The 17,407-nt window shown below is 49.4% G+C and overlaps 1 protein-coding gene across 2 annotated transcripts in view; it reads right to left on the reverse strand.

The window, feature by feature from the left end:
• LOC144936476 (excitatory amino acid transporter 2-like) overlaps positions 1-12,361 on the reverse strand; it is a 77,140-nt gene extending 64,779 nt beyond the window's left edge. Inside the window, exon 1 of one of the 2 annotated variants that reach the window (XM_078863555.1) lies at positions 11,982-12,361. The gene's annotated coding sequence lies outside the window, so the exon portion shown is untranslated. The remainder of the gene's footprint in view (positions 1-11,981) is intronic. The other variant, XM_078863556.1, reaches the window with a different exon arrangement.
• Positions 12,362-17,407: the final 5,046 nt, after the last annotated feature.

Below are 17,407 nucleotides of genomic sequence, written 5' to 3' on the forward strand. Positions count from 1 at the left end.
TGCAAATACATTCGCGCCACTTGCAACAACAGTCAATCATAGCCGGGCGGTGGTGGCGCTGTAATGGAGCGATAAAATCGTACACCCGTCAAAATCACCGATCAGAGATTGCCCCCCCACCCCCGTGTATGGTCATTGTGGATCCTCCATCGATATTAATTGTATGAATTCCGCTCAGTCGATACCATAATGAACAAACAACAAACATTACGGGTGAATCATCATTAATCGCTGTGTCCATTAAATTGCCAACCCATGGATCGAGTCTTGTTTTTACCCCCCCCCCCCTCTTCATTTGATTGGCTAATATCAACAAGATCGGTGATTTCGTCATCAGAGTCCGCTTTTATTGTGACCACAGTGCACGCAGGCCTGCACTATGGGGGCAGCAGCGAGGCTTGGTGGATCACACACACACATTGTTTGAGAAACTCCCTTCCCGTGAGCGTCGAGGTGCCATGCCCTGACTTACAAGGAGAAGGCGGTGCCGTGGATATACCCTGATATTAAAGGACATTTGAAAAAGGGTTGTATAGCTGAGTAGACATACATATTACGATTCTGATTCTGTAAAACAACAGTTCTCAGAATCTATGGCGCCTGCCCATGGTATTCTGAATGTAGTGTATGCACACACTTTTAACTGTGCTGCATAGATTGAAAGCTGATTGTATGTACGTATGTTGAACTTCTTTTGCACCGTATGTTGCGAACCGGGGAAAGGACAACAAACTATCTTTGTTGCTTTGTTTGCCTGACGGTAATCATCACATCGTGCACTGCGTGGCGTCCTATTAACTTTAATTGCGAGTAAAGTCATTGATTAATGTCCTTTTGTTATCATTTGTGTAACAGTACCCAGTAGTTTTTGGACCGAGTGTCAGTTGCATTTTTAATAAAATACAACTTTGTATAAAAAAATATATGTGTGTGTGGTTGAACAGCAGTTTCCCTCCATCCTCTAAATGTGAGATATCTAAGAATATCTAAGAAAATGAGATATCTAAGAATATGGATACTAAGGTTGGCGTCTGTCATTATGGGTAATGAATGACTCAATCATACCCCGAGACAAATTAAACATCCAAGTAAACGACAGATACCTTGAAGGTTTTACAGCGGTGCAGAAAATGTGGTCTCAAACTGTCCCATATGTATGGCACTGAGTGTTTCCCCTCACACCTGTGGTGTTTTCTCTGGGCGCTTCGGCTTCCTCCCACATGTAAGCACTCATTAATTGCCCAATAAAACACCTCGATATGTAGAGGGCCACAGAGCTTGGAGAGAAACTCGGTGCCGGCTCACTGCCTGGCTGCTGCTCTCTTCCCCGCTCGTCTGTAGTTCCTCCTCACACCTCCGAGTTGTTCGCTCTCATCGAGAGCGAGGAGAGAACACTGTGACGCTGCGCGTTAAAAGTTGAAATTATGATTATTCTAAGGATTGTTTCTACACTATCATCATCATGATCATCATCATCAAAGGCAACGTCGCGCACCGTAACCACTTCATAGCAATCAAACGTAACGTGTCTTCCTGCTGGCAGGGGTCCAGGGCGGTGCACATCTCACTTGAGCCAGTGGGTGGGGAATTCCACATTCTCATCGCAGGGTCAGTCGATACGTGCGTCAGGTTCGTGTTGGGGTTAGGTTAGGACACAGGGGACACCCCAAAACAATTCAATTAAAACATGTGCCGGAACATAGCCGGGAAGAAGGAGGCAGGGGTATTGGCTGAGGACTGCCGAAGGAGGGAGGTGTTTGGCAGGAAAGAGGGAAGGAGGCATAAGAGGAACTTTCTGGAAAGATCTGGGGGCAGGGGGTATACAATGGGTGTGTGTGTGTGGTGTGCCCCGCGCTAAAGACGAGAAGGCTTCCTGCGAGCACGCGCGCGTGTGCGCGTGCGTGCGTGCGTGTGCGTGTGTGCTGTAGTGTGAGAAACTCGAACAGCACTTGCCCCAACAGTCTGTTAAGGCTATACGGGAGATCTTTCTATTGGAACTTTCACAAAGTGGTCACGTGAAGGGCGCCTGCTCAGTTTCACATAGAACAACCAGCAGTTGAGCGTTTACTCGGGTGGTAAAAGTATTTCAATAAAACTTCAAAGGGCTTCAGTTGAATTGACCCCTGACCAGGAATTGTACGGGGGAAAAAATCCCATGGAGCTGTTAAGGAAGCCATCCACCAGCTGTCCCACCCAGCGAGATGATAATATTAGTCTCTAGTTCTCGAGCGCCTTTCATGCCGCCGAACACAAGTTAAGATAAAAAACGAACATTTACGAAGGCAACTGTTGTGTAACAAACACAGAAAAACAACACTCATCGTAACGTGATAATACAAATACACAAAGAGAAGGAAACATGAATTAAACAGGAAAATAGTCAGAAGATGCCAGAAATCGGTCTTAAGCCTTGATTTTAAAGTTCAAATGTCATTCGCCACTGATGCCAGCCGTGGCCGAGAATCGAACTCGGGTCGTGTATGGGTTCACAGGATCGTGCCTGGGTTCATGGAGCAGTGTGCACATCAATGCATATTGAACACGACGTTTTCTAATATATGTTTTTATAAATTGCGGGCCAAATCCACAACTTCAGCGCTGCCTCTTTAGAAAGTATATTCCCACATCCGCTGCTTGAGGCGTGGTTCTAGGAATTGTAGTATTGCAGTCGCACTTTTGAAAGGAAGCATTCTGGCCGGAGTATGAATGGTGGTTAGTTTGTTCGCGTTCATGCTGCTGACAAGCTGAGCCGTGCAGTGTTTTGTAACTGGAGTTAATGGGCGTCAAACTTAAATTCTGCGCGGTGATGTAAATGTGAATAGCGCACGGCGATTAGTGAAAGGGCCACTCACGGGTTTTTACGTCGTTTTGTGAAAAACAAAAAAGTAATCACTACACGGTGCTGCAACGGCTGCAACCCAGGATTTTTGGAAGTGGGGTTTGGCGGAGATATCTTGTGTGCGAGAGACAGTTGCGGCAAAATAGGTTCGTGACGCGTCTATGTCTCGAGTTCGAGAGACGTACAGGGAGAACTCCGCTTATATGCGCCGACGTGGGGAGATGAACTTCGCAGATCCTATTATCCGTGCATTCTATTCATTTTTTTCCACAGTGAGAAACGGCCATGGATAACATCGGACAATAGGATGAATATGCTGCTGAACTCCTATTATCCGCAAATTGTTTCGTGGAAAACAGGGACCCGTTCCACAGTGATATGTGATAAATTAAATGATAGATTATAATTGCGGATGATGGGGAAATAGGGGGTAGGGATAGAGGGTAATAGGAGTCACGGGTATGGGGTCACGCACAAGTGGAGTTCTCCTGTAATGGATTTTCTCTGGTCACTCCCGTTTCCTCCCACATACAAATGGAGTACAGCAAATAGGTCCCTGCGTCAATCCCCTGCAGACTGAGGGCCAGCCCGGACAGCTTGGGTCACTGGACTTATTGACAACAGAGAAAAGGTGCACTGCATTACATTGTGATGTATCATTATATGGGGAGTGGTTTTTTATTATAATAATCGACTTAGTTATCCAGGCAAGCCACACTGAGTCTTATGACTATTTCAGGAGGGTCATGCAATAATTGTCCATGCATAACGGACCAACGTTACAATCTATGACGATACAATTCAACAACAGGTCACTCTGCTCCACGTGACAGCGTTTGTTGTCCGCGGTCTCATGTATGGTAATCTCGCTGGGTGGTGCTGCAGCACAGCATGCAACTTGCAATCAGAAGTTCAGATGTTTACATCCCAGTACTGAGATTGTTTTCGTTCGATTTCAGGAGTTGATTAAGAAATACACACATTAATGTACATATACAAATAATGCCTACAAGTCGGTGAAAATTGAGTGGTCAATGTCTTTTTGAGACCCTGGTCACATGCACAAGGAATTAGAAATTCCACATCTGACGCTGGGTCGACATGTGGACGCTTCGGACAAGAACGGCGTCCCCTGGCAATGGAGGTAGGGCGAAAACTGTTGAGGGTGGGAGGGCAGTACACGAGCCAATCACATCCGAGCACGAGCTATACCCCTAACTCTTTCACGAATCACAGCACTTTATGCTTTTCTCTCGTCGGTTTCTCTTCGCTTTCGGCATCAACGCCAACCCAGCTCTGACCCCCCCTCCCATCCGCAAGCGTTTTATCAGCCGACGGCACCCTCTCAAACGCAACCGCTGCGCCCTGCACGTTACGACGTCGCTGTGCCGGGATTGCGACCGTGTCGCATCTCTGCAGGCTGCCCCCCTCACTCGCGCGCGCGGCCACATCACACCGAGTTCGATACGAGCTCCCTCTTACAGAAAGCTCATCCCATAATACTGTCCCAGGGTAAGCACGGGCGGAGAACGGACAGTGAGCATCAGAAATAGCAAATTAATCTTGGAGGAAGTCCGCTGGAGCAACGCTATGGATTATTATTTACAAGCGCCTTTGCAACGCTGACTGTAATTGTACCACGTTATAACGAATTATCTGGTGACACTGCTGCTGCTTTGGCATTGGTGCACAAGCACAAAAACAACAACAACAACCTCACAATACATTTGACATGAACATTGTAGCCTTAAAATGAAACATCTATAACTGGTGACTTTTTGGGTAATGGCCCTTCTTCATAGCACCAACTCGTGTCCACTCCATGGCTCTGGCCTCTATTGTTTGGTGACAACATCACCTATTATATATTTTCCTTTTAAGGCCACTGTTATACATCATGCATCGGCCATATCATTCAGATGTGTGTGTAATGCATATGTTATGTATGAAGTACGATGCAGATGCTCCCATTATGCCATCAAACATGAATAGCAACACAATTCTTTGCAAACATATTCAGATGTGCTTTGCAAGCGTCTGTTTTAATTACCGCGGCTTGCCGCAGTAACGAAATTCAAATTACTGAATACAAAATATGATCCCCCCATCTTCGGAGAACAGAGAAATAATACTCCTGTGCAGTGTGACACAAAAGGCCGACAGAAAGCGTGACTTAGACTAAGTGCGCAGAACACAATCTACATACAAAACAAACACCATGTGCATGCGCGCACACACCCACCACTCTCTTTGCTGGACAAGTTAGTCCGCATTCTCAGTGACAAAATATGATTTGGCGATGCTGCATTGGCCGTGGCGCACAATCACAATTTACAGAAACAAAAATATGTATAACACTCTCGTCAAATAGTAACACTGTGGCCCTGGAAGAAATAATATCTAATATGTGGCGTCCCTGGCAATGGCATTTGTTCAGAGCACACAGAGAGGTCAAATAAATATAGTAAATAGTTGAGGCTATGTATGAGGGCCATCGCCAATTATATTTGAAATGAGCACGTGGTTATGCTCATCTCTGGGTCATGAGCACGTGGTTATGCTCATCTCTGGGCCATGAGCATCTGGTTATGGTCATCTCTAGGTCATGAGCATCTGGTTATGGTCATCTCTGGGCCATGAGCATCTGGTTATGCTCATCTCTGGGTGATGTGCCGGTGTTAGAAAGTCCACCTACCTTACGGCAGGGACAAGTCTGTCCCAAAGGATGACCCACAGCTGCCCCTCCCCACGCGTCGGTTGCATTCCACGATATGGCAATTAGTGAAACGTGCAATGGTGGAGGGAGAGATCGTGAATTTTAAATGCAGGCGGTGCGTAAAAAGTCGCTTTCTGCCACCGAGGCACTGAAGACAGATTCGGCCACACGTTTGAATCTCCTTGGGGGGGGGGGGGGCGCTTGCCAGAGGACGCGTGAAATCGCAACACCTCAAGCCGCGAGGTCGGCGTTTGCCCGCCTGCGGAGCAACGGCACGCAGACCGCGTGCAGGCACAAAGGCTTAGGGTAACGCAGCGAGTGGGGGAGGACTCGGGGGAGGTTGTGGGGCGGTGAGCGTGGGTGGTGAGTAAGGGAAGGTGAGGTTTGGAGAGGAAGCAAGGAGCAAAGTGTCGGCGCATGCGCCGGTGCCACCATTTTACAAGTTGGCGGGGGGTGGGGTGGGGGTCAGCCGACCCTAGACGAGGTGATATAGGGGGGTAGTAGGGGTGAATGAGTGTTGCGGGGGGGAGCTAGTGGTGGGGGGATAAAGTGAAAGCGCAGATGTTACGTTAAAAAGAAGCAGTCGAGGAGCTATAGCCGAGGGGGTTAGGCACGAGGTGGATTCATTTCACAGGCAAATGGTGCGCTTGGAATCGCTGCCTCGGGTTTGCATGGTTTCTTTTTTACAAACCCTTGGCCACAGCTTCTCTACACTCAACGACGCGGTTTTTGGCTCCTATTGCCATGTGTTGTGGATATTCCTTGTACATTTATCTCTCTCTCGATGTATGTGTGTAATATGTATGCGAAAAAAAAAAAACGTATGTTATATGCTTTATGGCTCATGCTACCATGCCAAGATGCATATTTAGTCGGGGAGACGGGGGGGGGGGGCTACACCCATCAGTCCCCCCCTACCCAGTGTGTGTATGTTGAACGTCTTTTCCACCGTACGTAGCCAACCGTGCTAATCAGAGGTGTGGTGGAACTTGGAAACGGCGAGGACAATCTTGCAGTGACCGAGGATTGGTCTGAGACCCACTGGGGAAGTGGAAAGGTAATTGGTTGGACGGGCGTGATGGCATGGGAAAGTTCGAGAAGGATCCAAGATATACTTTTAGAAAGGAGTCCCGGAACGGGACATCGGGCCACCTTTCGAGGTAAAGCTCCATCGGGTTTGTTTGTGTTTCACTGGCTAAATAAAGAAGCCCTCACCTTACCTTACTCATGTGGACTCCTTTACATCTGGTGGCAGCGGTGGGTTCTTCAAACGCATCTCGTTTCAAGCCACAAGAAAAATCAGCAAGGCGATCCAGCAGGAGCGACGGAAGAAGTGTCGAGTGAAATGATCGCTCTTGGCGCTCCGGACAGACCTCCTGTTGGCAGGGCGTTCTCATGGGGCCTACGCCCCAGCCCAAGGCGGACCCAAGCCCCCGGGGACTCCCTACACTCAGCGCCAAGACGACAACCACAGGCCTGCGAGGAGGCCATTTCCGTCTGGGAGACAAGGTTGGCTGGCTAGTAGTGGGGGTCACCTTGCTGTTGCAAGCAATATCCGAGGGAGGCATGCCACCAACGGGCTCAGGAGGTCGTGACGCCATAGCCACCTTTCGCCTCAACTGGAAGATGTGGTGGTAACAGCAGCAGCTGCCGTTGCCTTCTCAGAGGGAGGCTTTGCTACCGTTGGAACCTCCACGCCGAAAGCCACTTCACCCGGAGGTCGCGGTAATACAGCAACAGCAACAGCCGCCATCTCAGCAGCTGCAGGAAGCACGATCCGAACAGGAGTGGCCCACAGTGGCTCAGGAGTGGCAGGGAGTGGGTCCAAAACAAACGCATCAGCTGTGGATAACTTTATTGTCGCAGGCAGAAAATGTAAAGCCTTAGATTGGCAGTGAAGAGGAGGCATTAAAAGCGCTCCCTACGCTGGTGAATGCTGAGGTCCTGGCCATATTCTCCACGATTCTCGGGAACAGGAAGACGATGCTGCGGGCTTGCTTACAGAGTGGTGACGGAGACACTCGACCTCCCCCATCAGATCGCCACACATCGCTTCCAGGACCATCAGCGAGGCACCTCCGAGACCCCGCTGGCGTACAGCAGCGTGCCGTTCCCACGTCTGGACGACCTCGCGCTGGACGTCGTGGTAGCCGAAACACATACTGCGTTGACGTGAGAGGTGCACACAACTCCCTCCGGGTCGCCAAGAACATGCGCGCATACGAGGAATTGACGCGGGGGCCAACCCACGTGGTGGCCCAGGAGCGGTGGCCAACCACGGGCGGGGGAGGTTCTGCAGGGAGCAACGGCCGTGACTTCAGAACACCGGAGGGGCGGCGCGTGGCTGCTGTGGAGTCAAGGCTGGAGGAGATGGTGGCGAAAAAAAAACGGGAGCTGTCTTTGAGACACCGGGCAGCGATACGATGACCCCGCCGTCGGACGCCGAAGCGACTCAACAGCGACGTCGCGTCCTCGAGCGTGCGTCGCCCGTCATCGCTGTGGCCGCGAGGGTCACGTTGGGCGAGGATGTCGCAGAGATCCTCTTAAGACGGGATCGGCCCACTTGGGGTCAACCGTCTGACGTCCTCCACCACCTCGGAAAGCCGTGCTGAATCAATGGGCTCTTCACCATCGCATTGTACATCCGTCGAACTCGCCATCCACCACCACCACCTCGGAATTCCGAGCAAGGGCCAATTCAGTGGCCCGTCTCAGTCACCCGTTGGCACAAGTTGGCTAGACGGGTGACAGCGAGAATGCAGGGAACGTCCGTGATGTCGACACATGCATTCGACGTGCCACCTACCTGCAGAGTTTTAGCAGCAGCTGTACCCGGTACAGACAGGGTAGCCATACGCGTTGGTGAGTTGTCCACATCAGTTGCATTTCTGGTTTCCAACACGCTCACTGTGCTTTGACTGCTGGGGATGGATTTTTTAAATCGGAATCCATTGAAACGTAATATGGCCGAAAGATGCCACTAAACTGCTTTGCGCTTGTTACGCATCGCGAGCGAAATGAAAAGGAGCGCCTCCAATGGAAGCTATCATTTGCGAGTCTGTAACCATTCAGATATTGGTGCCCTTGCGGTTATCGCACTCCCCTGAAAACCCCCTATCCCAGTTTCTCCTGTGGGGGCAGTGGCGGAGTGTCACGCGTTTGTGGGGAGCAGAGACAGCCGAGCGTAGCAATCAGATGTCGTTCGCGCAGCTCTTGAATGCATCCGATTCGCCCACCGCAGTACAGCCTGGCATGATTCTGGCTCCGGCCATGTGCGTTCGGAATCGGGCTAAGCCGATTCTGAGTTAGTAGCCGCTGTCGGTCCGTCTGCTATTTCTACGTCAAACCTGAACCTGTCAGACAAGGCATGCTCAGAGGCTGTGGGGTGCTCTACAGTCATGCGAGCATCACAATAACATTGGGGATGCTGTCCCTCTTAGGCAACATTCTCCTTATAGAATGAGTCCCGCTGACAAAGCTCATGTTCAGCGGGTGACGGAGAGGTGTAGCCATGTGGACGGCATTAGCCGTGGCAAAGCGCTCGCCTTTTGTCTTAGAACTGCGACCAACGGCCGCCACCTCGGCGGTGCCTGAATTTGATTTGAGGCCCACGTTGAGGAATGGACGAGGGATGGTGGGGATGATACGTTTACGAAAAAGACATTTCGAGCAAAGAAATATGACAAAAATCTTTTCCCAACGAATTCCTTGATTTGATGCGCTTTTGTGCGGACGGAGTGAAGTAATGGGGGGGGGGGTCAACTCCATAGGCTGTGGTCGACGTGTGAAAAACCGCATTTTGGTCCGTGGCTTTTTTCACCTTTTGAAATGTACAATAGCCGAGAGAAAAAAAACACACAAAGAGCGCGCATTCATTTTCTTGACATCTCTGACCGCGGTCAGTTTATTTTGGGCAAGGTCCCTTTTGAACCAAAGAAGTTCATTTTCACTTCACTGGCACCACAGTCAAGCGTGCGACCCTCACAAGTGGCAGACGAAGAGTTCAAATCCTGTTCGAGGGATCGACTCACCACACCGCCTCTACTGGGGACAATCAAATAATCGCCGCTTCGTGGCGAGTAAACGATGCCCTCGATTCCCAACAAACGCCCAGAGGCATGTGGAATTTTCGCGAACGCCCCCACCCCTGCACTCGCACACGTGTGTTTGCGCAGGGATAACATTTGCATTTTATGAAAATATTTTCAAGCGAACATGATTTAAACACGTTCATGCCATTAAACAATCCACTTTGGCAATATTGCCTTGGCAGTGGTGCACAAGCACGGTTTGCTACGTACGGGGCGAAAGCAGTTGAACGTAGTACGTGCAATAAGAACGCGCATTCGTCAATAACACTGTGGCCTTAAAAATATAATAAACGACGTTTCGGCTAATGTCCCTTCTATTTATGTAATATTAACAAGGGTATTTTTTTTTTATTTTAAGGCCACATTATTATTTTTTTGACGAATTTGTTGCGCTATTTTCCTTGAATGTGTCAATTGCACGACTGCTACTATACTAACCATCGTTAGAATGTACTTTTTTTTTTAAAGAATAAAGTCCTCGTCTCGTTTGAAACGTTGGCTCTACATTGAATTTATATTTACGATGCAAGCGATCACACGTTCGGAGGGGTGGTATCTTTCAAGACAAAGATTCCCCCGTGTAGCCTTAACAGACCTTAAGCACAATTGCTTTCAGCGAGCGCCTACGAAGGGGTTGCGTGGCCGGCAACCACTCTCGGCCGCCTTTGTCTCCCTAATGGTTATGTTTACACAACGGAACCAGGTACTCGTTTCAATCTGAGTCGACCTAAAGGAGCCCCAGAACCGATTCAAATAATCGTTACCGGCGTTGTGCCGTGAGCGGGATTCGAACTTGGGTTGCTGCTTTCGTTACGCGGCGCACTAATCACTGCGCCACCGCTCTTTCAACACACACACACGCAAAGTCGCGTTACATGTGCAGACACAGACATGGCATACACGCCGCACACACGCATTTATAACAAAACATGTAGTATGTTGAGCTTAGACTGGTATGAACGGTTATGCTAGCACCGATGTTAACGACAATTTCACGCGGACCAACATAGCGATCCTTGTGTCTACACACGTGTACACACAAAGACAAAGATCCCCGCCGTATAGCCTTGACAGACCGTCGGGACAAGCGCTGTTAGCGAGCGGCACCTATGAATGCCGGCACGGCACACGAGGGGGTGGAGTGGCCAGCACCACGGCCGGCCGCCTTTGTCTCCCTAATGGCGATGTACGTCGGCACATTGACTCATACCTACAACACATTCCTACAAAGATCAGCACCTTCGGCCATACACTGCAGCCGATATGAGAAGGTACCGTAGGCAGGAAAGTCGATACAACAACAACGACGGCGATTCATTCCCACCCCCCCCCCCCCCATGTAGGCATTCAGACAATCCGGGCAAGTTCTGCTTAGCGAACATGTATATTCATGCAACACAAAGACAAAGATCCCACGTATAGCCTTCAACGGACTGTCGGGGCAAGTGCTCGTGATCGAGTAGCGCTGTGAAGAAGGTCGGTTACAACACACGAGGGGATGCTTGGGTTGGTCAAGCATCACGTCCGACCGCCTTTGTCTCCCCACAGTGCTGAATGTTGACACACCGCGCAAGGTACTAATTTAAGGCTGATTCGACCTAGGGAGAGGTAGTCCCCCGGACCGGTTCAAATATTCGCCACTTGTTTATTGGTCGTGAGCGGAGATTGATATCAGGTGGCCGGGATTCGCAGCGTACGCGGTTCGCTAACCACTGCGCCACCGCTCCCCAAACAAACACGACATGTTAATATATATGCATACGGCATGTGTAGTCCAATTACACGTGCAATAAACATTCGGCTGTCGAGTTCATCGCAGTGCATATTGAGGTTACCGCGCTGCAATTGGATACATTTACGGAGGTCGAAAGCGCTGCACGCATCACAGAAGACGTCAAATTGCACGACAACTTTCGGCTCCCACCGCCGCTAACGTGTGCGTCTCCTGTTTCATCCTCCTAGCATTCCTCACGGAGCAATTACATCCTAATCAGCCCACCATATGGACTCCCTTGTAAAGCGTACGTCGGAGTGAGTACGGGTATGCAGTGTGCATGCGTGCGAGCGCGTCGTAATACATTCACGTTGACACCGCGCGCAACGAAAGGGAGTAGAATTAATCCAAAGGCTACGCAGTGCATTCGAGATGAACGTCTTAAGAAGGACCGCGCGACGTATCAAGAGCCAAACAGCATCACGGAGTCGTGTAACGTAGCCAAGAGGCGCGAGCGCGCGGTGATGATGATAATGGGTCCGGAGCGTAGCGGCGGAATGAACGGGTGAAACGTGTTAGAGATCGCACTCTCCCACCGCCGTCTCTCTCTCTCACTCTCACCTGTGCTCGGTTCGGATTCCCTCGACGAATCCTTCTCCCCTTGAGAGGGTTGTTGACGCGCCGGGTGAAAATGCCCAAGTGCTGTCGACTTCCAAAATCAGGCAGCCTCGCACACCACCCCCCCACACACACAACCTCCAACTATAATTAATAACGATTAGTATTAACTATCGGTTCGGTTATGAGAGTGATAATAATCCACACCCAAAGCCCTCTCAGTCGCAGCAGAGGCGCCTGTAATCCTATGCGGGTTCTTCACTGGTCGCTGGCAGTCTGTGGTCGGTGTAGGCGGCAGTGGGAAACACAGCTCCCGGGGGTGTGTGGCCGAGGGAGAGCGAGGCGAGATGGGGGTGGTGGTGGTGGTGTGCAGGAGAGGGGAGAGGGCGGGAGAGGCAGGGGGAGAGGGAGGTGGGGGAGTGAGCAGGGTGAGACGATCCTAATCCACAAAAGGGTCTCTTACGTAGATTCTGCCGCTTATGAATAACACAAAGACTCCCCCCCGCCCCCACGTGTAGCCTTGACAAATACTGTGAGCGAGTAGCACCTATGAAGGCCGGCACGGCACACGAACGTGGGTGTGGGTGGCCAGCGCCACGCCCGGCCGCCTTTGTCTCCCTAAATACGATGTTTACACAAACTGAACCAGGTACTCGTTTGAATCTGAGTCGACCTAACTGAGACCCCGAACCGTTTCAGATATATTCGTCACTGGTGTTATTGCCGTGAGCGGGAATCGAACCCGGGTCGCCGGGTTGGTAGTGCGGCGCAGCGCTAACCGCTACACCACCGCTCCCCATACAACAACACATGGACACACACAGACACACACACGGACACACACACGCGCGCCCCGCAGTGTCTCCCTCCCGGTGGAAAGCACGTCCGATTGTTAACCGTGGCGTGTGCGCGCAATTAGGCAGTACAGGAGGAGCGAGGCTGGTTGGGAAGGTGAGATAAGCCACGGGGGGCGGGGGGGGCATTATTTGTGTTGGCAGCAGCAGCGACAGAACGTGGTTATTGTAGTAATCGTGGGTGAGGCTCGCGAGGGAGGAAGGGAGGACCACCAATCAGCCACGCACGCGAGTCCACGGCTGAAGCCCTCACGCCCCGCGGTATGCGGTGTTATCCGCGAATATGTTGCGGAATTCGCGGATTACAGGATGATTACGGGGCGGGGTGGTGCTGGTGGGGGTGCAGAAAGTCAAGTTTGGGGCAGAAAATAATAAGATATCCGCGGATAAGAGCGGAAGCTTGCTAACTTCATCCTATTCCCTGAAATTAGTCTCCACATCATTTTTTTACATGAATAAATCTGCTGTTGGGCGAAGGCTTCCTTCCCCACGTCGCGTCGGCCGCGGGAAGATATATTTTGACCATACTTCACCACTGATTGGCCGTGTCGGGTGGTGGAGGGTTGCGACACATTTATAAATAACGCGATCTAACCCAAAAACCTTTATATTATAAATACTTGACCACTCCGGTCAATGCGGCTTGGTGAAGAGAGGAGGGGTGCACGGCGGGTTCAGACGTCACTCGTCACTGACGCTAGCAGTGAGTGGGATTTGAACTTGGGAAGCCAGGTTCGTAGCGCAGTGCTCTTAACCGCTGCGCCACCACTCCACTGTTCACGAGCACATCTGAACAGGGCAGCGAGCAGTGGATCCCCTTGTTGTCTGCCTGCTCGCGATTAGAAGGAACGAATGATAAAACTCTACCCCGGTGAAATTTCGATTTAAAGCTTTCGTGACTGCAGGGATTCATCTTCTTGGTTATTTCGGTAAAGTCACGTAGAAGGAAAATAAATCATAAAAATAAAACATAATAATAAAAATAAAACATAATAAAATACAATGTATTTTATTATGTTTTATTTTTATTATTTTATTATTTCCCTTCTACATGACTTTACCGAAAGAACCAAGAAGATCTACCCCGGTGGTCTTCACTCATTTTCAGAGGGGGGGGGGTTACTTGCGCCGATGATCGTCAATGTGTGAGGGCCGCCACGCATTGTAAACCATTGGGGGTTTGACAGCAGCAGGATGATGACGGGGGTGGGGGGGTCACTCGTGTTGTCGAGGGGCCGCACGAAAGGCCACCAGGGCCCTGCCAGTGGCCCGCGTGGCCTTGCAATGAAGGCCGCGGCTCTATCCTACTACCTAGCAATAGTGTCGCTAGCTAAAGGCGCAGCCCTGCAAGATATTGCTCGCGCCACTGCTGGCTGATGTGGAGCTCTGGAGGGCTCCCTATCGGATAATGTTTTGGCCGGCCACTCCTCCCACTGGCCAGACGTCTCGGAGGAGGAGTGCGCAGAAGAGGATGACTGCTGTATATTGAACACTCCTGCACCTTGCTCGCTGGCCCCAACACAAACATCTCTGTCTGACGTTCGACCACACTCAGTGTACGCAGATTTCCCTCTAGAGGGGAGGCAACTGGCGAAGTGCCAACCCTGCCCTGGCCAATGCTTATTGCGTCGGATCCACATTCCGACTTGAATCAATGAGCTGCGACTATGCAGCGTCTGGAACTGCTGCAAATACAACTCGCTCTGCTGGAGATGTCAGCGGAATCGGCAAGGATGTGTAACTTTGTAAGAAAAATAATATTAATGTAAAGACATACCAATGCACCACGTGGATAATCCAACCTGTTCATAACAAATGCTACCTTAAATGCAAGTGAGTGTGACTTCAATAAAAAAAAATCTGGAAATTGTAAACGTAAGATTTCGCATTGCTGCTGTGCGTAGCTGTTGCATGACAAGGCTGTTACGAAGCTTGACTAAGCAAAGCTTTTGGCCAGGACAGTACGGATGATTTTTTTTATAGGTGGTCAACAAAGGACCATCTGTCAAGCGCAGCCCGTAACATACCAATGCATGACACGCGGGTAATCCATGTCTCATATCTCATTCAATCAATGGGTGTGCGTTATTCAGCCACTTGTAGATTCGAGTGCTTACTGTCATTTATTTACGCACTTCATAGGATGGCCAATTCTGATTTGCCGCTGTTTGATCGGAGCTGTGTGAATGAAGAACTTGGGTTGAGCCCACCAAACACAATGTGACATCACATACGTGCTGCAATGACTGATGATGCGTGTTTCATATTGGCGTTATACCCTCATACATATACGCAAAATGTATTCTCTGATTTTCATGTTTGATCACACACTGTGAGTTGCGTAGTGGTTCGCTCGCCACGCTACGAAATGAGCCACCTACATTTGATGTCCGGCTCACGACTAACATCAGTGGCGAGGGATACCTCTGGAACCGGTGCTGGGCCACTTCCTTCACCCAATCCGCACTGACCAAACGTGGTGAAGTATGGTCAAACAACCCTCCCCCTCCTAAATGACACGAAATTACTCTTCATTATGTCCATGTAACAGTACTATTGAAGCATGCAAACGATGTAATGTGTACAATATTGTACTATTAATCCACTGCTGTACTTGTATGTGAATTAATGCAGCGTGTACTGTGATCGCTATAGGTGTACAGCGGTTATATCTGAACAACTGTACTGTGTGTCTTGATTTGAAGCTTTCGTGACTGCAGGAATCCATACCCTTTGGTTATTTCGGTAAAGTCACGTAGTTAGAAATAAAATAAATTGAAAACAAATCACGACGTTTCGATTGCAACACAAGCAATCATCATCAGGTGGGAAAACCACAGTAAGATTTTTTTTGGTATGTACTGTGTGTGATGATTATAGTATGCACATAATGAAATCCATAATGTATTGAGTTCATTATACTCAATATTTATGGTAGACCAAGACATATCCCGCGACCGCAGAAAATCATGTTTGAAATATGCACACATTGAGTGGAGATTGTGTAAGTAATGGTCGGAGTCACCTGACCACATGTGCCATGTTGTAATTGCATAATGTATATGCATGCATTGATTGTGGTCATATGTGCAATTTATTCAGGACGTTTGTTAATGACTGCGGTAAATCATATGATAAATGCTGTATATGTATGAGATTACTCGAATATGTAATGAGTGCAATATATGGACTGATGGAATTCACGTACCATTGTACATGTCTTCAGTACGTAAGTAGAATGCAATGGTTGTATGTATGTATGTGCGATGCACTCACTGCCGTACAATAATTGTAGCGTGCTTCCAATGTGTTTTGTGTCTGACATGCAATTAATGTATACAATGCCTGTAAGGCTATATCTATATGCATGTGGGTCCCCATCGGGTTTTCAGTGTTGTCATCCGCGCGTAATGTCATCTGCGTAAATCCGTCTCAGCCCTGAACTCCTTTGGAACAAGCCCCCCTCTCTCTCACAACCCTCCACCATCTTATCTATTTTTAGCCCGAGTCTTTGCCATTGGACCCTTAAAGGTCTCAGAACATTGGGATGCACACACGCACACACAGCGGGCGTTTGCGCCAGGTAGCGTGTTTCCAAAGAAATCAAAACACAGCCACGGACGGGGAAGCACGAGACGCGTATGGGGAAAAAAACGCAAAGCCGCGTGTCTCCTGCGTGTGAGCACGGGTTGACAACACGTCGCAGGCATTGAACCGTCGATAGCGGATGGCCGTGGCTATTGCCGAAATGCGATCGGAAGAATATTGGTTTGGGTCGGATTTGGAATGTGATAAAATTGAGAACATTCCTCCCTGCGAGCAAACGACGCTCGGGTTGCACTTTGTCTGGACGCAGCAGCGACACTTGTGTTCGGGTGCCAACACTAACACTGTTTCATCGTCATCGACAACATCACTGAAATGACTGCTTTTGGTGGTTTTTGGCCATAGAAAGTTTGAACAAATCAAGTTCTTGTTCAAGAGGCTCCTGACCTCAGCGTCGACGTATATACAAAATAGAGACTTTATTGTTAAATTCAAATCGCAGGCATTTCCAGGATACGTTCTACAGCGTGTAGCAATGGCACGAGCCCTGTTCGCGTAACGTTGAAGGGACGTGGTATATGATTGATTGGTTGTGTAGGATGCCTCCTGCTTGTGGAAGACGGTGGGCTTTGACCTGCCAAAATACTCTGCAACAAATACCGTTGGTTGTCGTCAGCCAGCAGTGGACATTCCACATTCCTGTGCTGGGTCAAATATTTCTCCATAGGACAACCCGCATTTTTAACTTTTTTTTTAAGTAATAAAGCTCCGACAGTTTTGTTTCTTGAGTGGAACGCATGGACACACCATTATTCGGCTGCCACGACATTGTTAGTTAATGCAGTGCATTCATAATGCGGTGATATTTTATATAATAATAAAACATTTTGGGTTATATTGCATACATATAAATGTGTCGTAAAACCTGCCACCACCCGACACAGCCAATCAGTAAGGTTTGTCACGTAAACAGAACGTGCCAATTGGTTACTACTTCAGCACACCGGTGTGTGCTGGAGAGTAAACCCA

Source organism: Lampetra fluviatilis, chromosome 16 (genome assembly GCF_964198595.1).
Source record: "Lampetra fluviatilis chromosome 16, kcLamFluv1.1, whole genome shotgun sequence".
Taxonomy (NCBI): Eukaryota; Metazoa; Chordata; class Hyperoartia; order Petromyzontiformes; family Petromyzontidae; genus Lampetra; species Lampetra fluviatilis.